This window comes from Pseudopodoces humilis, chromosome 2 (assembly GCF_049639895.1).
Source record: "Pseudopodoces humilis isolate 2021_Gansu_Grassland_sample_001 chromosome 2, ASM4963989v1, whole genome shotgun sequence".
Classification (NCBI taxonomy): domain Eukaryota; kingdom Metazoa; phylum Chordata; class Aves; order Passeriformes; family Paridae; genus Pseudopodoces; species Pseudopodoces humilis.
This window is the reverse complement of record NC_142201.1, coordinates 102,439,926-102,463,641: the sequence shown is the minus strand read 5'-3', so window position 1 is coordinate 102,463,641 and position 23,716 is coordinate 102,439,926. Positions and strand designations below refer to the sequence as shown.

Here is a 23,716-nt window from a genome sequence, read left to right as displayed (position 1 = left end):
AACAGAGATTAATGATAAAGGTATAGAACTTTGCATCTCATGTGGCCATAGGGCCAGGGGACAGACCTTGGCAATGCCCATTTTTGCTGGACACTGTGATGCTTAAATGCCTGCCTTAGAAAATGTTCTGCTGAGTTGCAGAGGTCATAGTTTTTATGTGTTTGTTCGGTTTTCTTGCTTCATGTATATTAAGTGTATTTGAGAACTTAATCTTAAAACTGGCAAGGGAAAAGCCAAGGAAAAACAGAACAATATTTATTGGATCACTTTTACTTGGGGCTGACGTTCCCAAATTTCCTAGGGCACCTTGCATCTCATGACTTTGCTCAAAGCATGAACTTAAGGAGTTTGGCAGCAGGTGAGCAGTCACTCCTCTCTGCTGTCCCTAGTTCTTCATTCCAGGAGGAACCACTGAGTTCAAAGTGGGAGATCATATCCACAATGGACAGTAAAGACAAGGATGCAGAAAAGATTTGAGTACAGTTTACAAATGATGTTTCAGATATCCTGAAATATGTTTCTTTGGTGGTATTCCAGTTGTTTCACCAAACAGTTCCTCCTTTGCCTTGTAAAGAATTTGTACATAGGGACAGCTAGATTTATGCTTTGTAAGTGTTTTGTTCACATTTTCTGTATTGTATTTGGGTCAAACCAGAGATAAGATTTTCAAACTGCAAGTACCACTCTTTTGATAAATCGAGTTGATCCAAAAAACTTACCTGGTGATTCCTGGGATAGCATTTCCAATCAAAGCAGGTAAAATTTCTTTCCCAAAGTTGAATTTGGCTTCTGTAAGAGCAGCTGTCCTCCCCAGGCAGCTCTAACATGACACCACAGCCCAGCATTCAGCTCCCACTGAACAGCAGTGCTCACTGAAGCCCAGTAGGTCACAGGAGAGAGACCCCCAAGGTCAGACAGATGGGGAGCTGCAGGAACAAGTGCAAAGGAAGCTATGAAGATGCTCTGAGGAGCACCTCTTCTCTGGAGACAGGCTGGGAGACTTGGGGGTGTTCAGCCTGGAGAAGGCTTCGAGGGAGACCTTAAAGTCCCTGCCGCAGATTAAAGGGCTCCAGGAGAGCTGGAGAGGGACTTTGGACAAGGATATGAAATTACTTCCCACTGCCAGAGGGCAGGATTAGATGGGATATGGGAAGAAATTCCTGGCTTCAAAGGTGTTAAGGCCTTGGCACAGGTTTCCCAGAGCAGCTGTGGCTGTCCCATCCCTGGCAGTGTTCAAGGCCAGGTTGGTGTCTTTGTTTGGAGACAAATTTAGGAGAAAAACACTCTGAAAGGAGTGTTTCCTCCAAAGAGAAGGCCTCCAGTAATCCCTTTTGCCAGTGATGGAAATGAATACCAGTGGGTGAAAGTGAAAGAAACCCTGTTTAGTAACAAAAAAATGGGTGTGCCCACAAGGGCATAGAATAGAAAAGGATTGAATAAATGCTAGATGAAATGAATAAGGAATAATTGGTTGTTGTTAAACCCTTTGTAAAATGTTCACAAACCCTTTTGTTAAATGTTCATTTTTAGTGTAATAGTACTGTTATACTCCCTGGTTATCACTCATCCCTTGTTCTGTCCCTTTTTCCGTCGGGTTGTCGTGGAGTTCCGCTGCTTTCCCAACATGGTGACAAAAAGAGGAAGAACATCCTAGATATGCAAATGAAGGAGACTGGGTGTTGACTGGGAAAGAAAGTCACATCAAATAAAAAGACATTGTCATATCGAATTGCCCAGGAGTCACTCAAAAGACATGGGCAGGTCGGGAAAAAGTAGCATTACCTCCTTCTGAAGTTACGATGGTTCAACTCCTCACCCTAACTCTCAAGGAACCTGCTGAAAGTGAGACCCCCCTGGACCTGTGAGCCCAAGGGAGGCCTTCTGGTGCTCCAGTGAGGACAGAAGTCCTGGTTCTGCCTGTGTATAAAACAAAAAAAGCTGCTTTGCCTCCTTCTCTGTGTCGCCTTCGGGAGCAGTGGTGGCGTGCGTGATACCCGTCAGGCCTCCCACCCCAAGCTGACCCAATAAAAGTCGTTTAAAAAGGAGCAAATCTCCTGCCCTGTGTTTTTGTCACTAGACATTTAACTTCCAGAAACTTACCACCCCCTCCCCAGCAGAAGAAAAAAACTCAAAAATGCCTGGGGAAGATATACACAGGCTGATCACCTGCCCCAGAAAGCAAAATGGCAGCTGGCCCCTTTTGTGTCTGGGAAGGGAAAGGAGTTCACACAGCAGCCCGGAGCAAAGCAGGTGGGAAACCTGTTGATCCTCTGGCACTGACATCCTTTTCACAGCAGGTGAAGCTAGTGGATTTTGGTGTCCTTTCTCCTCTTGGTTCAGCTTCTCTGAGGTTTTGAGCTCGGAGCAGCCCTCGCCGGCTCCCTGAACCAAAAATGAAGCTGGAAACAGTTCAAGGAAAACAAACAAAAACAAAAAAACAAAAACAATAACAAAAACCCAAACACAACAAGAACAACAAAAAAACCCCACCAACCACACAAAAAGCTGCCAAGAGGACTACTGGTACAGCCTCCAGTTTCGGGGAGGGGGCGGAAAAAGAAAAGTTGCTTCAAGTTAGCATAAAGCAATCCAGCAAAAGCAGAAGTACAATGCTGCAGCCCATGCCCCTGCCGAGCATGCTCTTCAGTGAGGCTTTGAATAAAACCCAGGCAGGAACCCAAGGCTTCACACTCCTGGGTCCATCTTAAAGCTACTGCAACCATTTCTGAGCATAAAGCAGATTATTAGGGAACAGAGTATCATCATAAAATCACCTCAAGACAGTTAGATGTGGCTTGGAGCAAACAGGTGTAGTGGAAGGTGTCCCTGCCCATGGCAGGGGGTGGAATGGGATGAGCTTTAAGGTTCCTTCCAATCCAAACCATTCTGGGATTCTGTGATTCTATGACATGCAAAGGGAATAAGGAAGACGAGGCAGAACAATAACCAAAATGGCTCTGAGCCTGTTGCTGCAGATTGTGTCTTCTCCCAAAGCCTTCTTTTATGAACAAATACTGGTGTAGAGGGCAGGGAGGGAAAGTTCAGAAAATAGTAACTGCATCTAGTTTTAGGATACATCAGATTTCCATTTGCTTGCAGTATACATGTTTTATGATGCCAGGAACTACCCATGCCAAGAGTCAGTGATACTGACATGTCATGTCAACATGTCATGGTGTGCATGACATTGTCATAAATTAACAGTGATCATTATTGTTATCTCACTGCAGACAAAGGCTGGTGCTGGATAACTGAGGCAAGGGGAAATCATCTACAGGGATGCAATCTGCATGGCTGAACATGGTTAAGGAGGAGACGGCAGGAGGGACAAATGAGGCATTCCCAGAAGGATGTCACAGGACTTTGTTGGGTAGCTGACTTGGGCTGGATTTCCTTAACCCTACTGATACCCTGCTCTCCATTTTACTGTGGGAGACCACTAGGTGACTTCCTTGTGCTGGATTTAAGCAGGTGAAAACTATTCCCACCACATCTCTTACAGAGGAAATGCTGAAAAATTCCAGGTCTGAATGTCAAACTGACAGCTTGTAAAATACACAGCTGACAATCAACTTTAAGCGTGAAGGGTGAGAATAGAAGGCTAAAAAATGGGCTGCCTGAGGTGCCAAACCAGAAAGATTATTTCATATGGATCAAAGGAAAAGAAAACAGAACCTGATAATCTGGGACTGCCCTTCTCCAGAATGGGATCTGCTGGACTGTCAGCTCACCTCTGCTGGGAGGCAGCAGGAACCGCAGGAACCACAGGAACTGGATGTGTGTGCTCTAAGGAGCAGTCCTAGAACAGGCAGGAGACAGCCATGGCCAAGGTCATCTCCGGCTCTTATTTTGTTTTAGAAGAATAATAGTTTATTAGGAGATTGAGTATTGTCAAAATAAGGCAGTAAGCCATGGAGCACAGCCCCACCTGGCCTTACTGAAGGAGGTGATTTCACTACAGTGAATAAAGGTGCTGAAGCTTTCCTCAAAGGCAGCTGTGAAGATGCTTCTCAGTGAACACGAGTCACACTGTGAACACCCACCTTTGGACTCTGACTTTGGGAACCATGAGGTGGCGCAGTTACCCTGGGTGTCAGATCACAGCCAGCTACACACTGGCTAGTTATCTTCCCAAAATATGTAACTTTATATGGGAAGTTGGGATTATGTAGCTGCGAAACTACAACCACATGTTACAGAGTTGCTGCTTTATGCATGGTTTAGCTCCATCACCTAACCCCTCTTAAGTTTTGCCTTCCAGGGAGTCAGTGAGGTACCATGGGAGAAGAAAGCTCAATCAAACATGTTGTGCTCTCATGTTAGCAAGTGCTCCCCTTGCAGGGATCCCTTTCCTCTCCTTTTCTTGAATAGGACTTAAAAAAATTAAACTAACTTCCCTCCAGGAAAGCACTACAGGGACATTGCTTGTTTTATTAGTGAGTCAGCATGATGCAAACTAACAGATACAGACCATGTGGCAGAAGATGGTGGTGGCTATCCTCCCTCTGCATGCCCCATCTCCACTAATGGAAAAAAAAGGTTGGAGAGCTGTCTGCTGATTGTGAGTAGTGTTCTGTGCTCTCTGTCTTTGGGTTCCTTTTGGGTTTGCAAAGGTGTGGTAGCTCCAGGGCCCTGGCTGATTTCCAAGGAGGGGGAATGCACTGAACATCCTCAGGTTCCCCCTTGGTTTGAACTGGAGCTGTTTCTTTTCCTTGCTTCTCCCCAGTGATTCCAATGCTTTGCTGTGTTCTCATAGATTGCCCCAGAGCGGGGTGCATTCCAGTGGAAAATCTGCATCTGCTCATGAACTGGTACACTGCACATGCAGAGGACAACTTGACTCCGGTGTTTCACATGAGCTCCATTCTGGGATTAAAAATACTTCGGGATACAAAGAGCATTTCTGCCCTGGGATGCCGTATTTGCTCATGCAATGGCTGCAACTCCACTCAACCTAGAGTTTGCCTTCCAGTGGTGAAGCTGATGTGGACAGATCCTCTCCTACTCCTCGCAGTCAGCATGGCCACCATGCAGTGTTACATGCACAGGTGCTGTGTGGTGCCACACAAGCACCATGTGGGAAACGTGCCCTGCCAGGAAGTTGGGGTATTCTTTCCCTAGAGCATCACAGATCTCAGGTGTGATATGATTTGAACACACCCTCCTGCCTCACAGGCATGTTTTGCTTTGTCTATAAATGCCCTTCCAGTACTATCGGACCTGATTCTTATCACCTGTACACTTGAGAGATCAAAACAGCCGTGACAAGCACCTCTGACTGCTTTGAGTGCCCTGCAGCCTGCCTTTTCTGGCCACATGCCAGCACAGGAGAGGAGCTCCACACTCTCCTCTGAAAGCACCACACCAACACCACCTCCTCTCTTGGCCAGAAGTGCAGATCTCCAGAATGTGACACAGACCACTGCTGTCCGTAACAACCAGTGCGTGCAGATGCTGCCTTTGACACCAAGTGCCCCATGTTGAGCAAGGACCAGAGCAGCCACTTGTCTGGGCATGTCTGTCTCTGTTGAAGTGATTTGCAGTTGCGTCCCAAGCTCAGTACAGTGGTCACCAGATCTCATCTCAAGCAGCGCCAGCTTTTTGGCATGGGTTAGACCAGTAGAGTCCTTATGGGGCACTGCTTCACTTGACAACCACTGCACTGAAGCCACCATCTAAGCCATGAACCTAGCATTCCTCTGGACACCTCAGAAGTCCAACTAAATCCGTGTGAGATCTAAATCTCCCTTCAGAGGTGCCTTCCTCCACTCATCAGATCCCCAGAGCTCCTGAAAAAACATGCTTCAGGGTGCAGTTACTTGTATTTAACTTTTTCTTCACCTTCCAAAATTGCTTCCCACCTTCCTTCTGCAATTCATATGATGCTGGTTCCAGGACCAGTTACCCAAAACCCAGCAGGTCTCCCACTTGGGTGGGCTGAGATGTGGAGATATGATGCCTCCAGTCCCCTGTTTCATCCCTGGACTTGAGACAGTGCATTGGGATCAAGGATGGGGGCAACTGCTACAGCAGGAACCTGACCACCCTTAACAGCTCTGGCTGGGGTGCATTCAACCTGCCCCCATCACCCTTGACCATACTCAGGCACCACATCTGCTTTTGCTATCAGCTCCTGGTTGTGAGATGAGCCCTACAAACCTACACATTCCTCCTTGCTTACACATCACAGGCTTTATTTGTTTTAATCAAAGGGAGCCCTGATAATTATTAACATATTTAATTATTTTTACTCTGAGTCACTCAGCTCAGGCGTGGAGTGATAACAAGGATTGCTTTGCTGCACAGACCCAGCCCTGGAGCATTTGCACCACCAAGTAATCACTTTGCAGACAAAGCTCCCATTGATGCCAGTCTCACAGCCTGCCTTTTCTCCCAGTTTAAGCTGCTTTTTGCTTTGCTTCTAAGCGCTGGTCTTCACAGAAGTAAAACTGGACACATTCAGACAATTTTCAATGCTAAGACTTTACTGAGGTTGCTAACTTTGGGACAGGAATGGTGTTCATCTGAGCTGTGCTCCAGCCCTCACCTCAGGAGGTGTGTTAGTCCATCTGTGCCCCTCAGAAACCGCATCACTCCATCCAGGACCTCCACTCCCAGACTAGCCAGTGAGTTGCATGGCCTCCCACCAGGAATGAGAGCAGACTGCAATTAGTGGTCTTTGTCTGAGGAAACTCATAACTCTGCACTTCCACGTGATTTATGAGGCTCTCCAGCCTGGGCTGGCTCATGAGTTGCAATCATTCCTAGCCTCAGTGGTTCACAGTGAGGCTACCTGGAACTGTCTGTGTGGTTTCCTCCTTTGTTGTCCATCAGGGCTTTGGAGGGAGGCGCTGCCCTTGGAAAATATCCACCATCAGTTTGTAAGGTCAGGGCAGTTTGGATGGGGACCAAACCCATGTTTCTGGGGTGCTTTCACATTGGGGTGCATCTACACCATCCTGAGTGAGCCTGGCTCCTGCTGACTCCTGCATGACCTGGGACTTTCTCCCTAAGACACAACAGGGCACTGTGATCATAGATATGCATTTGGACAATGCTCACGGGCACAGGGTGTGACTCTTTGGGATGGTGCTATGCAGGGCTGGAAGTTGAACTTGATCCTTGTTGCTCCCTTCCAACTCAGTTTATTCTGTGATCTGGGATTCTGTGATCCCATGGGACTGCCTTGGTCCTGAGCATTCAGGAGAATTAACATGGCTTGTGAACAATAATTACTTTAATTCTCTGTGCCACCAGTGATGTGAGATTGAATTAGCCAAATTTGTAGGTACAAGGAAATTGTGGAGGGTCTCAAGGATGTACAGAGGAGGCCTTGGCAGGGCTGGGAATTGAACAAAAAACTGCAGACTCATACAGAAGATGCTGGCCCTTGCTGAAATACATATTTAAGAATAAGTTTTTGGTTAAATATGTGCATAAATATTTATAGAGAAGAGGTGGAAAGAAATAAGTTTCATAAACCAAAACCTTAACAATTTTAAACAAATTAAATTTTTAATGAGAACCAGAACACTGATGGTACTTCAAAAGTATATAAGATAAGGGTCAGTCTCTGCTTTCCCTTGAGGACAAAGATTGGAAAATTGTGATCACGCTGTTCCCATTAAGGTTGAGCTCTGGCTCAGAAAGTCCTTTTTTTTTAAATCTGCATTTTTGTTAGCTCTAGTAATAGCAGCACTTCTTTTGTCTTGGCTGATTTTACTGCAGACTCCAGAAAATAGAGCTGGTGTCCTGGCATGTAAAGGCTTGTCCCTATCAAAGTCTGTTTCTAATCTTGATCAGGAATTTGCATGGGCAGTGATCACCAAAGTCCTTTTATTTTTGATGTTGTCTCATTGCTTTAAAATTTTTGTGTGTGTCTTGAAGAAGTCCCCAAAAGCCACACGGCCACAAGCTGCTCGTGAGACCCTGTAAGCACAAGGTGCAGGGGAGGGGGCAGAACATGTGCTTGGAGCTGATTTTAGCTCGTGCACCTTAAGTACAGCCTGGCTCCTGTGATGGCCATGTAGCACTTCTTGCTAAGCACCGTTCCAGCCTCACACCTGCTTTCTTGGGACAGACACAGTGGAGAAAAAGCAAATGCTTAAGTTTGGGGTGAATTCCCAAGCTGAGCTCACCTCTATCCAGTCCAGGGAAGAGTTTGGCTTGTGAACATAAAGGGACTACTCTTGTTTAGAGATGCTTCAAGATGAAGTACGTGATGAATGGGAGAGTGGTGCCCAGCTCTACTTATAGATGCTGCTATCAAGGAAGGAGGGACTTGCCCAAAGTGCCAGATGACAGTAGCTGGAAAGTGCAATGGAAGGCTGGAGAGATGCACGGGAAGAAACACCCAGCATGCCAAAAGTACAGGAGGTAGGAAGAAGTATCATCTGTTTGCTTCAGTTGCAGCAGCTGAGCATCCTCTCAGGACATGTCAGGATCTCAAAATCTCTGCAGTACTCAAGCCTGGCTTATTTTAATCCAGTTTAATTTTAATTTAGCCTGAGCTAATTCCCAGTTTGCATGAGTGACTCTTCTGGCAAAATGAAATGGAAGACCATGACTGGTGGCTCTCCCAGTGCTGCTGCTGCTGCTGCTGCTCCTGCTGCTGCTGAGACCTGTACCAACACTGCATCCTCCACCCACCATGCTCCCCATCCCCTCGGCAAACAAACCAGACAAAGCTCCTTTATTGCACAGCCAGAGCAGAGAGGGGAAAAAACAGAGCAATTAAGGCCAAGACTATATTGAGGCAGAGAAAACCACAAAAATCAGTGCCTGCAATCCCAGTAGTGCTAATTTGATTGCAGAGCTTGGCACTCAATTCATCCCCATCTACAAAATAACAAAGCCAAGATGCTGCAGGTAACAGGCCAAAAAGTCTGAGAATTTCACTTCCTACAAGTAAGTTTTGGCACAGTAGCTACTTCACACACAATTACTTCAGCACCAGATTATACTTGTGGGCTCCAACAGAAGTGATAATAGGAACCAATTAAATTAATTTATATTTACTTTGTAAGCATATTTTCCTTTGGTAAATCTTTGCTTTAATTTGACAGATTGGACTCCAGCATTTTGTTTTTATTAAGAGATACAACCCCAAAACCAGAGGATGAAATCCAAACCTGAAAAGCTAAGAAATCCCTCCCTTTCATGTTCAAAACCATGTATGACATACAGTTAGAAAAACCCAAAACAGAATGTATGCACATGCCCAGACTAATAAAAGCATACCATGAAATATGTGGTAAAATGCCAGCATGTCCTGCTGGAAGTACATGAGGATGAGTTGGGTTGGAGCTGGTGGTTGACACAGTTTTCAAGCCAGAGCTTGAAACTGAGATATTTGGTGTCACATTGGGCAGGCTCACAAAACAACTTGCATGGGAGAGAGCCGTGGTTTAATGTCATCTGCTGTCAGGAAACTGGCTTGTTAAGTGCAGCTGCTTAAAATGGGATGGTCCCAGTTTATGCCATTATATTTTGGCATAAATCATAAATGGTTAAATACTTTTGTGTTACAGTAGCACTGTCTGCTTCTTTTTAAAAAAAAGTTTGGATATTTCTACAGCACCTGCATCTAGGAGCAGCTGAAGGCCTTTATGTCTTTTGTGAACTCCATACACAGTGACTCAGGAGTGAAAGCTTTATAAACCATTGCAAGTACCCCGTCATTATTGTTCCTTAGCAACAAAAATGGGGGAAAATCCCCTAAGAGAAAAGAAAAACAAAAGGAAAAGCCCTAACCTTCAAAAACATTAAATGCAGCAGAGCTGGGGATGCCCAAGATGATAGTGTGGCTCTGTGACTCAGAAGAGAAATTTATTTGCACTGATAATGGTGGCCTGGACATGTGCAAGATGGAAGCACATCCATGTCCTCATGGACTCTCACTTTTACATCATGAAGAAGAGCTGGACAGAAGCCTCTGCCTTCCTCTGAGCTGGCAGGAATGGGGGGACACAATGGGGAAAACTTGCCTCTTTCTTTCCCTGAGGGCTGAAAGGAAGCTCGCTAAAGTCGCCAAAGATGCTTTGCAGACACTTTAGTGCCTTTAGGAAGCCCTTCAGTTTCTTTTGGCCTCTGAGAATCTACTATTTCCAATGTTGCAGTTTTCTCAGCCTAGCATAATGTGTGGATTTTATAGCCATAGAATTGCTACTTGCTTTTCACCCTCTGGATGGTGATTTATGGATTCTGTAACAAAGGTTAAACCCTCTTCCTCTCCTTGTTAGTGCTGATTTACAAACTTCATATAGATCAGTGCCACAGCACTTGGAAGAGTTTGTTGGCCAAAGTCTCATAAAATCCAAATTTCTTTTCATTTTGGATCTTCCATGCTTTAGCTCAGGGTAATGTGTGGCAATCTCATCTCAACAGACCCACAAACAGAAAGTGGAGAAGGAGTAAAAAAAAAAATGGTCAGCAGGACAGCATAAGGACACCTCTCTAGTATATCCTAGTGAGATAGTAACATCAAGCTGTCACAAAGTGCTGGATAGATCCCTGTTTTCTTTGCCCATGCAAAGGTATGTTGCTCACTCAACAGGAAACTTGGGAAGATAGAGTTAAAATCATATAATCATAGACTATCCCCAGTCGGAAGGAACCCACAAGGATCATTGAGTCCACCTCCTGGCCCTGAATAAGACACCCCAAGAATCACAGCACATGCATTTGTCAGGTCAGCAACCTTGTTTGTTCCCCTCTAGTGCTGCAAACAACCTCCCAAACCCAGGAGACAAAACAACTAAGTGCTGCATCTCTGCAGTCTAGGCTTCCCCAGCCTGTGTTCTGCTGCTGCAGGGTCATGTCCAGGGAGGGTGCAGCCGCCAGTGACCGGCGTGGGAAATCAACCAGACCTGGGTCTCCATTTGGTTAAACTCAGGAATCCATTTACTGGGGCATCACCAACACAGAATTTAACCCAGCATGAACCAGAGACAGAAAACCCAGAACAGAGGCAGGGTGGTGGGTCTTATGGGGTAGAGCAAAGGGTGGGGTTTAGGGTCTGAGTCTGATAGAGATACAGCAAGGGAGAAGTCTCAAAGGTACAAACCGATAGAGGTACAATAGGAGGAGTTAGAACATTTTGGTCTGATACTTTATAAAGTGTTTGGGGGTGGAGTAACTCTTCCCGGGCTAATAGGGCACATCCCCCAAGGCAGAGGGGTGGAGTCCCCTCTTCCTTCCCGGGATTTAAAGCCATGCCTCTCACTTGAACATTGCCTGTCTAAAATCAAATCCCCGCCTCTTTGGGTGGGGGCGCTCCACATCCCCAGACCTATTTGAACTGATTTCCCTTTCTGTTTTCCCTTTTAGGGCTCAGCTTGCTTTCTGCTGATGGCTGTGATGCAGAAGCTCCTGGGAGCAGTCTCTCTGGCATTAGCTGCTGTATTTCCGCAGGGCTGGGCTGTAGATTGGGTTAGATGCTGAAAGGCAGAGCTGGGCCCTGAGTAAGAGGCACCAATACTGATCTGTGTATGCTGTGATACATCTGCTGGTGACCTGTGATAGAGGAAGCTATTGTGGGTGGCTGGTGCCCTGAATCTAGAGGAAGGCTTGGATATGTGGTTCCTCATCCACAGTGGGACATTTTGCTGCTTTGCCACCACACCCCATGAACCATTGTTATATTTGGCTTTTTCTTCCACCAGATGTAGGTTTTCTGTTTTCAAGTAGAACTTAAAAATGAAATCTATGCAAGGAGTGATTTACAGGCTGTGTTACTGCTGGGCCAAGAAGTGAGAGCCTGAAGAGCTGAACTTACTCTACACAAATACTCCAGTTCTGCTTTCCACCTTCTATGAACTCCATTGGATTGACTGTGAATAGCCTCTGTGCACTCTTGTCTACTGCTGTTGAATTTGGACATCCTTTAGAGCAGAAGAGTTTTAGAGCAGGCCAGGCTGTGCCAGAACTCCAGAAGTGAAAGTATATGAGCCACCATTGCTGGGACATGCTCAGCAAGCCATGAGAATGAGAGGAATGACAGGTTTGTCTTCACAGACGAGCTGTGGGTCTGCTGATAAGATGAAACTGTCACTGAGAGATAACAGAAACAATGGCATGGATTCCACTGAAGGATGAAAGGGAGGGACACTGAGGAAACACCATGAATTCCACAGGAGTTAAGAATTAAGAGGGAGGTTGTGCATGGTGGGGAATGTCCGGTATTAGGCATTCCGGGAAGCCTGTACCTCTCAAGTACCTCAGCCTATGGGGAAAGAGAGAAGGGACATGTGGCCGGGAAATTAGGATAAAAAGGAGGCTGTGCCCTCCAAAAATTTGAGAGACCCCAGGGGAATGCCCCATGGCCTCTCCCTTTATTCAAATAAAGTAAAAGGATTCTCCTCCGTCTCCTTTTTGGACATAAACCTCTGGTGTTTGTGCATTAATTTTCCTGACAGGAATATTACATTATCATGTCTATGCCCTCAACCCTTCTCCATCCCTATTGGAAATCTCTTGTGAGCCCTGGATGAGCTTCTTTCTCTGTCTCCCTTTGAAAACTAGTTTCTGACTTAATAATTTTAGGAGAGGAGATGATCTTATAAAAAAAACATGAACATTTTAGCACTGTCAAATGTCCCCACCAGACAAAAAATTAAACTCCTGGGTTGTTTCAATTCTTGTCTCTTCACCCCTCACCTTTTTCCCTCATGTGCACTGACTGCATCAATAAATGTTTACTTTGTAAGTTGTCCACACTATTATTATGTCAACCTATTTTGAAAGGCCCTTCAAAGGACTGAAAACTCACAAAAAGTTTCAAACACTTTGAAAAAAACAAATCTCATGGTAGATCTCTGCCTGCTTCTGTTGCCAAGGGAAGGGCAAGAGGAGGCTCAGAAAGGGTAGAAATTCATCCTCAGGAGGAAAGATACAGAAGCAACAGAGCCTTGTAGTCTATCAGAGGTCCAAGGCTGGAACCCAAAAGCAGACACATTTAATTTCAAAAAGAGCTTTAACGGTGGGAATGATTAGGTGTTGAAACAAAATACCAATGAAAGTAGTAGAGTGTTCCTCTTCAGATACTTTAAAATTGTGAGCAGATGCCTGTTGGAACACAGGTTTCAGCCAAGCACAAGTTATTGTGTTCCTTATTGGAGTGTGCAATTTTACGGTCCATATTATATGGAACTCAGACTAGATTATCTTATAGCCCACTATGGCTTTAAAATCTACGAAATAGGTAGTTCTGGATCAAAAGGAGCCAGGTTTCCTCTGGATTTGTATTTTGAGGCTGACTAACTCTGCTGCCTAAGAAGACACAAAATCCGATTGAAGGCTTGCTCATTTTATAGCTGTGCTTTTAAAAAGGCAGACTCTATTTTCAAGTTATATTTGTCTGGCTTCAAATGTGGTTATGGGTCTGCCTCTCTGCTTGACTGGCTAGAAAGCCTTGCTCTCTGGAGGATACCAAACAAAGCCTTTTTGGCATCTAATCTCCTGCAAGAGTGGTTGAGCTTGGCCAACAGAGTCAGATGCTGTTAGAGTGGGAATGGACACAGATGAGCACACACATTCTCACAGTCTGACAAGACACAAGTTTGCAGTAGCTTCCCATCTCCAGACTAAAAACAGAGAATGATAAAAGTTAATATTAAAGGAAAATTTTTCTCTTCAGATGGAGACTGATATGTTTGAATACATTCTTTGTCAAAGCTGTTGCCTCTGATAGCAATCAATGACTCTGAAGATCTTGTCTGACTTGACTTATTCTTGGCTTTGTAAATTGTGAGAGCCAATCAGTGCAGAAATCTGGTCTCTACTCAGTTTTCAGGAGAGGTTGGCAACTCACCCTCTTTAAGTAAAAGCTAAAGTGGAATTCATTGTCTACATTTTCTAACCCAGTTAGGATTCAATTAAGAGCATTTCTGGGCTGTATTTTAGGAGTTATTGTCTGCCAAAATTTTACCTTGCATTAAACCCTTCCTGTCTCCATATCATGCTGTGTGGAAAAGACTCACTCTTTGAAGGAATCTACCTCCCCTATCTTTCACACCACACCCTCCCCAGACATGAGGGTGATCTGATTTTTGGTAGGTAGCAATAACAATTTGTCAGGATACCAAGTTCAAAGCTTCTAACCTACTGGCAGTGTGAAGCCAAAGAGTGAGGTCAGGACTAATCTTAGACTTTTGACCTTCCAGTGACATCCACCATTACTAGATCAGAGAACAGAAGTGGAAGAGCTTATTTTGAAAGGTTTTAGATTTCAGGTGAGGTCAACAAAAGATTTGACCAGATGGAAGAAATCAAGAGGATAATATGGCACACATTAGGGGAGATGAAAGGCATTGTGTAAAACAATCTCCTCCTTAGTCTAGAAAGGAAAGTCTAACTACCAGGGTAACCTTGTAATGGCAAGTAAGCCCAAACTGTCAGAAAATGTAGCAGAAACCAGGCACAGTCCTGGAAAAAGCAATGCAAGCTTAGAAATTCAGAGTGACACTGCTGGGATTTAGAAAAGCTTCCAAACAGAGTATGCTCCAGTCTCTTAAACCAGTGGCATTTAGGTGTCTTGGTACTTTTGATAATCCCATGAGACATCTTTTTGCATTTTAAGCAGTGTAAATATCTTGGTAACCCCACTGTGGGAGCTTGATTTGCCCTATTTTGAAAAATTTTGAAAAATAAGGGCCATGTGGAAATTAAAAAATATTTGGGCACTTCACTCAGAAGAACCACACAGAAATGCAGCATCCAGCCCACTTCCAACTCAATAGACATAAACAGACCATGTCACCATGCCATTTTGCAGATGTGTGTTCCCAGCTATACTGGGAGCCCATAATAGGTTTGGGAATTAAAATCAGATTTCCTGACTACCAGCTCTGAGCCATTGATTAAATGGGAAAAGCATCAAAAAATAGATTTCCATTTCTGAAACCACCTTTTGGGAAAATGGCAGAATTTTTAATGAAATTTTTCAATAGAAGAAAGAAGGGAAACCCCATGGAGATGTGACTGGAGTCCTCTCCTTTCCAGGTTTCTTCTATATGACCTCTTGCAGCTTTTCTTACACCTGGATTTGCCTCATTGATGATGAGGAACAGGAGCACTAGTTAGTTCCTTGCTGGGCATACCACTTGGCCTGCCAGTGGGATGTGTTGGCATTCAAGGCTGTATTTCTTCTGCACACAAGACTGCATCAGTAGAAGACCATGTCCAAGGCTAAAATGATAAATTACACATAAAAAATCAATGCTGCCTTTTAAAGAATAATATAGAAGTTTTGCTAATCTGAGGTGACAGGTACATGAGCACCAGTGGACACACAGATCTGATGGGCACTTGGAAGGAAATCCAGCCCCAAAGGGCATTTGTTGCTATATCCAATGCACTCTGAAAGGTCTTATACAAGAGACCTCATTTTCCATTCCTTGGACACTTTAGTTAGTGTTTTGGATAAAGACAAGTAACAGGAGATGATGCTGTCTGTCTCTGTGCACAGGATTTTATCTGGGGTTAGCTGGGCTGTTTTCAGGTCAGAGAGGATAACTGCACTGTATGGGATTACCATATATGCGTTGTGGTTATTAGTATAAACAAAAATGTTGTTACAGGCATAAATCAAATTAAAATTTAGACTTTTCCTTGTAAGTTCAAATGTGTATCTGTCTAAACCTCTTTCTTACATTTGTTAGAAGCTGCTCCTGGAGAGACAGGGTCCTGGCTCTCTCATAAATGCCTGCTTGATACCCACCTCCAGGGCCAAGGACCCCAAAAACCTTGCTTTGGTACCATCAAGTTGTACACCTGCACCCATAAGGTCCCAAACTCTAGTCAATCAGGCCAGAGTAGCCTTGCCCACCTGTCATGTAACATCTTTTCACAGGCTGTAGAGACTGACAAATGACAGGGACTCAGTGATGGTATCAGGCTCTGGCTCCTCTGGGCCCTTGTTCTTGATTGGTTTTATACTCCTCCTCTGCACCGGGGTGACTGTGGCTGGCTGTGGCTCTCCTTGTGGTTTAGCTGGAACCTGGATGTTTGTAATATCTGTTGGTTCATGGCTCTGCTATCCCCCTTTCCCCCAGTGGGAAAGGTCATACTGCTGGCCAGTGTCTACAGCCTCTGTAGCAGGTTTCTTTCCCAGCCTCTCGCGCAGATTCTGAAGCAACTTCATCCTGTCTTTAACTGCTGAATGGACTGTATTAAATAAACTTAGCAAAAACATCAGCAAGAATATGGTATCTTTAGCATTTAAAGGGAATTTAAACCCTTCAAGAGCTGTTGTGGTAGGTCTGAAGAAGTGTTGGCAGAAAACACCCCTCTGCATTCCTCCCCCACAAACAGGTACCATCATTAGTGAAACCCCAGCTTAGGCTCTGGTGGTTAGATAACCATGTGCACACTTTCAAAAAGAGGTTTACAAGCACTGAATTCCTCACCCAATCAACTCATTCTAGAAACTTGGTAACAGTCACAATAACCTTAGTTGTAGGACCCATGTTTGGATAATGACCTACGAATGGAAAAAACGTAACCATGATCATACACCAACTGAACCGAGGTAAACTGGACCACATGGATGCCTAATAAGGTTTCTATATCCAGTGCCCAAATGGGTGACCAAAGAACTGTTCTCTTTTCATCCTTTCCTCTTGTAGCTCCACATTGGTGCCAATTAATGTCTTGGTTTAAAAGACACATTTCTGCTAAGGAAGGCAGGAACCTTCCTGGAATGGAAGACTCCTCCCTTCAAATCATTATTATATAGTGCTTCCAGGCAAAAAACAGTAAAAGGAATAACAGTTCTTTACTATAAAATATATAGAACAAATATATAAAAATATACAGACCAGAACAAACAACAAAACACTAACAGAAGTTTCCCACTCGCTAAGTTTCCCTGTGGGGTAATTACGGCCACGGCTGGCAGCAGCGAGGCACTCGGGTACCGGGGAGCTCAGGAGCTCTGGGGTGGCTCTGCCGGGCCTGAGTGCAGCCTGCTTGGGTCTGGGGAGGTGGTGGAGGCAGGTCTCTCTCTCTCTCTCTCTCTCCAGCAAGCAATGGGTTTTAAAAGCAGGCGGCAGGGAGAAATCCGCAGCAGCACCACGCCGCTGCGCAGAAGTCCATGTCCAAAATCACCTCCTCTCCCAATGGGGAAGAGGCCCACCCCCAGCTAAGAACTGCCAGATCCCCATCTAAAAACTGCCAAATCCCCCAGCTAAGAACTGCCAAACCCTCCCAGCTAAAAACTGCCAAATCCCCATCTAAGAACTGCCAAATCCCCCAGCTAAGAACTGCCAAATCCCCCAGCTAAGAACTGCCAAATCCCCCAGCTAAGAACTGCCAAATCCCCCGGCTAAGAACTGCCAGATCCCCATCTAAGAACTGCCAGATCCCCTGGCTAAGAACTGCCAAATCCCCCAGCTAAGAACTGCCAAATCCCCCGGCTAAGAACTGCCAGATCCCCATCTAAGAACTGCCAAATCCCCCGGCTAAGAACTGCCAAATCCCCCGGCTAAGAACTGCCAGATCCCCCGGCTAAGAACTGCCAGATCCCCATCTAAGAACTGCCAGATCCCCTGGCTAAGAACTGCCAAATCCCCCGGCTAAAAACTGCCAAATCCCCTGGCTAAGAACTGCCAAATCCCCCAGGTAAAAACTGCCAAATCCCCTGGCTAAGAACTGCCAAATCCCCCAGGTAAAAACTGCCAAATCACCCAGCTAAGAACTGCCAAATCCCCGTTCCGCCTCCCCCAATGGTCACAGTGGTGTGCCAGAGCAATTGGCTACTCATTTTGTTTATTAATCACTATATATTAACCTAGAAAGACACTCCCTCCCCCCTTTCCAGCGTCTCCGTGACGACAATGGGAAGAAATTCCCCCAGAGTAACACACAGCGATATCAGAGCCAGCACTGTACTTCATGCAAGTGTTTTGTGGCGTTTTTCAGGCTCAGGCTAGAAAACTGTGGAAAAGAAAATTCGCTCTTTAAAATTTTTAAAAGTTTAATAAGGGATAAAAGGGACAAAATCTAGTGCTGGGGTACTTGGCTATATGCCAAAAGTACACCCTTAGTTTAAAACAATATTCTTTATATACTGTTACATTAGAGGGGGTACATGCATATTTATAAGAGTTTATTCATATTCAAATATTCCTTTGAGTTTAGATGTTCTTTTGCTTGGTTTTAACCTTTGACTTGTCTTCATGCCATCTTGTGGGTTAAACCAATATGTTTTATTTCTTCTTGTGGTTTCACCGTTGTTTTTGCACTCCCTGATAACGAGGAGTCAGTAAATTGGGTTCTGGTTTTTGTCACTGTTATCTAATCACTCAGTCTAAAAATGCAAAGAACTACTTAATTATCTTACACCATTCTCTGAGTTAGTTACATACAAGCATTTTAGCATCACATCATCTTTATTTTAATATTATGCTACATCTTAAGGCACATTTATCAAATTACTATTTACTGTATTACTATATAGTATATATTACTATTATTATATACTTATATAGTATATACATATACTATATATAGTATATATATATAGTATATATATAGTATATATATTTATATATTTATATATTTATATATTTATATATTTATATATTTATATATTTACATATTTATATATTTATATATTATTATTAGTTATATATACTTATATATATACTTATATTTACTTATATATATTACTATTTACTATACCAAAAAGCAGTTAAAGGAAATATAAATTGTACCATATCAATATCTTTGTGTTTAATAATAATATGCAAAAGCTAATACATAAATGCGAAAGCAAATACTATGTTGTCATTTATAACAAAATAAATCAAATTTTGTTGCAGACAGAGTGAGACATGCGAATGCTGTAGACATCTCCCAGATCATCCCTGTGAAATCTGACTTGAGCACCTCTTCTCCTGACTTCTGTTAGAACAGCCTCCAGATAGAAGGGTGTGGTGCCTCTTGTGTGAAAATTACCATCCACCAGCAATGAGTATCACAAGTGGTTTGTGTACAACTCCTATGCTAATAAAGGCATTCTCCTGGATAGATGAGCTTACCATGTCTCAGGCAGATGACCACTGGACTTCCAAATGAGCAAGATAAGATAATTTTCAATTGCAAACCAAAGAACCTTCAATCCACTGTAGGAATAAGACTATAGATTATAGTGGAAACGAGTCTTAGCAGGAGATATGCTGTGTCCAAAAATGACAGCAATAGCACATGGAAACAAAGCAGTTGATAGGAGAGAGAATATTAGTCAAAAGCAGGATTTTTGACTCCTGTTTTACTCATCACATTTAAGTTGGAATATAGACACAGTGAGTTATGGTTTACCACTGGGAGCAGCTTGAAATACTGAATCATCAGGGAACAGATGGGCATTCCATTGAGACATTGCTCTCTGGGCTGATCAGAGAGAGCATCTTGTCAAAGAGATGAGCACAAATCTTTGGGGAGAATTCATTCTTTATATAAACCAAAGGTGTATTTTTTTATTATTTTTTTTTTTCTTTACAACCTGTTACATTTCTTTGCATTTCACTCCAGATCCATGGGGACCCATTTGCTGTAGCCTGTTTTGTCTGGTTGCTCTTCTTAGAGCTTTTCTCAGTGGTAGCACACAGTCATCTTTCTTACAGATGTGCTATTAGCTACAAAAAGGCACATAGTTAGATGTGGCAAATTCTAGTCTATTACCTGAATCTATTTCTTAGGAAAAAATAATATATTTTATATACATGCAGTGCAGTATGTGGACAGTTCTATCTCTGTGTCATCCTGTTGCATTCAAATTCACATCACTATTATATAACAGTAAGAGGTCTCTAGTCTCTCCCTGTTGCCAAGTTGTTTTTTCCCAAAATACTGTCTGCCTTTGAAATGGTAATCATAACATATTCATGAGATAGATGAGAGAAAAGTTCTATTACAGACAATTAGTACAAAGACATATTCTAATGAAAATCCTTGCCCAGGAGAAAAGCAATGGGTGATGTTCCCACAAAGCTATGACTGAAATCTTAATTTGTCCTTCTTTTCCCCGTTCTTTGATCATTGTGGCCATTTACAATGTTAATATTTTAGTTATAAAATATTTTTGTTCATATTTGCTCACATGAAAAGGAAGAGATACAATCTCCTCCATTACAAATGTGTATTTCTGGATTGATTTTCCTCAGAAAATAATTTGAATTCCTTTTAGAAAGGGAAGCAGAATGGGATTTAGGTTTCTGCACTGAGAAAAGAAATGTGAGGTACTGAGTTATAAATTAGCCTAATTTGATTTAAGCAGAACAGATTTTAAGAGTGAAAATTAGGACCAGGCATATTTTTTCTTCCTCAGATGTAATGTAAGATGGAAATGATAAATATTAAGAAAGATCTAATATAACACAACAGTGATGCTGACAAAATTGTTCTTTAGTCATGTAGCTTATTATTATACATGGCTTTAATATCAGAGGGGAAAAAACCCTCCTGGTTATTTTACTAATTTTTCAGGTTCCAGAAAATGAACCATAACTGTTGTTATTCAACCAGTTTCTCTTCGTGGGAAACCTTGAGCACTTCAATCAGTTTCCTTCAAGTACCAGTTTTTAAATCTGCAAAAACACATTACTTCAGAGCAAAGAGCTGGACTTAGGAAAGATCACCTCCCCAGCTCCAAAAAGATTATTTTGGGAATTTTATTGTTTTAAATCCTGGACAATGTTTAAAATGAAAGTGCTTTGAGCAATGTTATTAACAAGATCACTACAGAGATACCAGAGTGGGAAGGACTGGAAGAACTGTGTGCAATACTGTGTTGTGTTAGTGTCTACCTGACTGCAGCCATGACTCAGTTTGTAAAGGCAAAATTACTCATCCCATAGCAATATGTTTGGCACAAGAACAAAGAATTCATGCTTCTGTAACCAAATGCACTAGTGAGCAGCAGAGGCATTGGGAAGGCTTTTCTGAGTGATTTTTGCTTGGCTTCACTTTAGCACCCATCTCCAGCTCCTGCTGAGCCCATACTAAATGGAGCAAAAAATTGTACCTATTTTAAAGGAGGTGAGTTTTCACAGCTCCCTGGTCATTTCTAATAAGCTGTGTCTGCAGCGAGTCCCTTCTGAGTCTGGCACAGCTGCTGTCAGCTCTTCTACCAAAAACTAGTAGCCTATGACTGAAAATGTGTAAAATGAAATATTGCTGGGGTTTTTTCTTGGTTTCCCTTGCTTGATGCAAAGCCCACTGTAGGCCCCTTTATTCTTTGCAAGAATGGAGATTAATCATTTTTATAATGGAAGGCAGACTTGAATGGCCTCCCTCTGAGATGAGCAAAGGCGACTGCAGAGGGGGCTACAGGAGTGGTGGGCAGGTGGTCTGGGTTTTTCTCCTGTTGCTATTTGCTTTTATATTATGAAGGCTGTATTTGGGACTGTGCATGGCAAATCTCAGCCAGGCTGAACCTCCTGAATATCGAATTGCTTCTGCTGAGGATCAGCATTCAGCACTGCCACCGGCCATTTCACAGCACATTAATTAATCTGGAGATCCAGTCAACACACCTCGTGATCCTGGCAGTACTGCAGTGGCATGCTTTGGGCCATCTCATCCTGAATGCAGCCTGACATTTCACGCCAACACACCAAGAACCCAGACCTCCTGCAGTGCTGATGGATAGTGCAGGACCCAGTAGAGCCTGTTGTGACCAAGGCAACTCCTTGTGGAACCTCAGAAAGCCTTTTGTAAATGTGGTATGCAGTTCCTGCCAGCTTTCTTCGTGTTGCCTGGTTGGCTTTAGCTGCTGCCAAAGGGCAAAGAATCCAGCACCAGCTTGTCAGCAGGCAGCTGAAGGTGTTTTCTGTATTTGCCATACATGTGCATATTTGGGGTCATAGAATGCTGTAGAGTTGGAGGGGACTTTAGAGACCATCTAATTCCAAACCCCCTGCCATCTTCCACTAGAACCAGGTCTCTCCAAGACCTGTCCAACCTTGCCGTGAAAATTCCAGGGATGAGGCAGCCACAGCTTTTCTGGGCAACCTGTGCCAGGGCCTCACCACCCTCACAGGGAAGAATTTCTTCCTAACATTTAACCCAAAATTACTATTTTTTAGTTTAAAATAATTTCCCCTTTTCCTATCACTTTATGCCCATATCAAAAAGCTGCTGTCCCTCTTTTATAAGCCCCACTTCATCACTGGAAGCTCTAAGCTCTCCCTGGCACCTTCTCTTCTCTGGGCTGAACACCCCCAGCTCTCCCAGCTCCAGAGCAGAGGTGCTCCAGCCCTTGGAGCATATCTGTGTCCCTTCTCTGGATCTGCTCTAACATGTCCATGTCATTCTTATGTTGGAGACCCCAGAGCTGGGTGCAGAACTCCAGGCAGGATCTCATGAGGGCAGAGTAAAGGGAAAGATTCACCTTCTTTGACCTTCTGACCCACCTCTCTTTTGGTGCAACTCAAACCTATCAGTGCACCATTCCCAGAGCCGCTGCAATACCGGGGCAATGCATGAAGCAGAGAGAGCAAGATCCAGGTCCAACTCCCATGCCCCAAAATCTGTTTAATATAAAATCCTCTCATCAAGGGCATATTGGATATTAAATTTTTACGATCAGATACTGTGACAGCTACAGCTGGTCTGTAAGCTGCACAGGTAAATTTGCCATAACACCACGCTAACTTGGCCAGCCTAAGTTTGTTAGAGAATAGAAGTAAATACATCCCCAGGTAAGACAAGAATAGGCTGGATTTGAACTCAAACAGGGGACCCCAATCAATCCCATTCGATCATGAATGCAGACATATCATTGGCCAGTGAGCTGGGCAGCGCTGTGAGATGTTGCATAGTGATTCGTGTCATTATGGAAACACACCATGGGATCAGTATAAACAGGAATACTGACCTTAAAGTAAAACATGGACATGAGACAAAGGAAAATACAAGATTTCATTATTTTTGTTTAAATCCCTTTTCTGTGAATTGCTAGCTTTTGCTGTTATGTATTTTTGCCACTATATAATTGCTTTAATTATGAATTGTACCCACTATTTATGTATAAGCAGCAGGCTTGTGTGAACATGTAAAAACTTTTTACTGCTGTTACCTGCTTCCTTGTAACCTGGCCACATGTTGGAGCTTTGTCCAGACCTGGTGGGGGGCTCGCAGCCACTGCTGCTGGGGAGATAGCCAACATGTTTGGGCTCACCTGGACTTGTACCCCAGCACAGAAGGCATGACACAGCCCAACAAGAAACTGCCTATAAAAGAGGCAGTGACCAGGGGTAAAGTGGATGTGTTGGTGGAGCGGAGACTCCCCGCGTGCACCGCCCTGCTTGCTTGTCCCTTATCCCTAATGAATTAATAAATTGTGCTGAGCTATTTGTAACAGTGCTAAGAACCCAACCAATCATGTATGTAAGCATGGGAAATTCAAAGCCCCTGTAAAAGGGGGTGCTCAATGATGAAGTTTGGCTGTTGTCCCATGAACTTCGGTGTATTCTGCCACTTGCCTGTCTCCAACATCAACGACAAGAAACTACACTTGGCTAGCCCCAGCAGACCAAATCTGTCCTTTCTTTTTGCATGGTTCCCTCAAAGAGTGGATAGAGGCATGCAGATGACCCAGCTGGTGACAGTACTTATCACTGTATTGTTATTTCTTAGCCTGGAGCTTGTGAAAGGAAAAAGCTACAGTAAAGCCACTTCAGTTCTCCTACTGCTTATATTTGGGACTTTTCAT

The 23,716-nt window shown here is 43.7% G+C and overlaps 1 non-coding gene across 1 annotated transcript; it reads right to left on the bottom strand.

The window, feature by feature from the left end:
• Positions 1-22,439: 22,439 nt before the first annotated feature.
• On the bottom strand, positions 22,440-22,633 carry LOC148184940 (U2 spliceosomal RNA). The gene has a single exon (XR_015772084.1). It is a non-coding gene; the product is annotated as a U2 spliceosomal RNA (small nuclear RNA).
• Between the last annotated feature and the right edge of the window lie 1,083 nt (positions 22,634-23,716).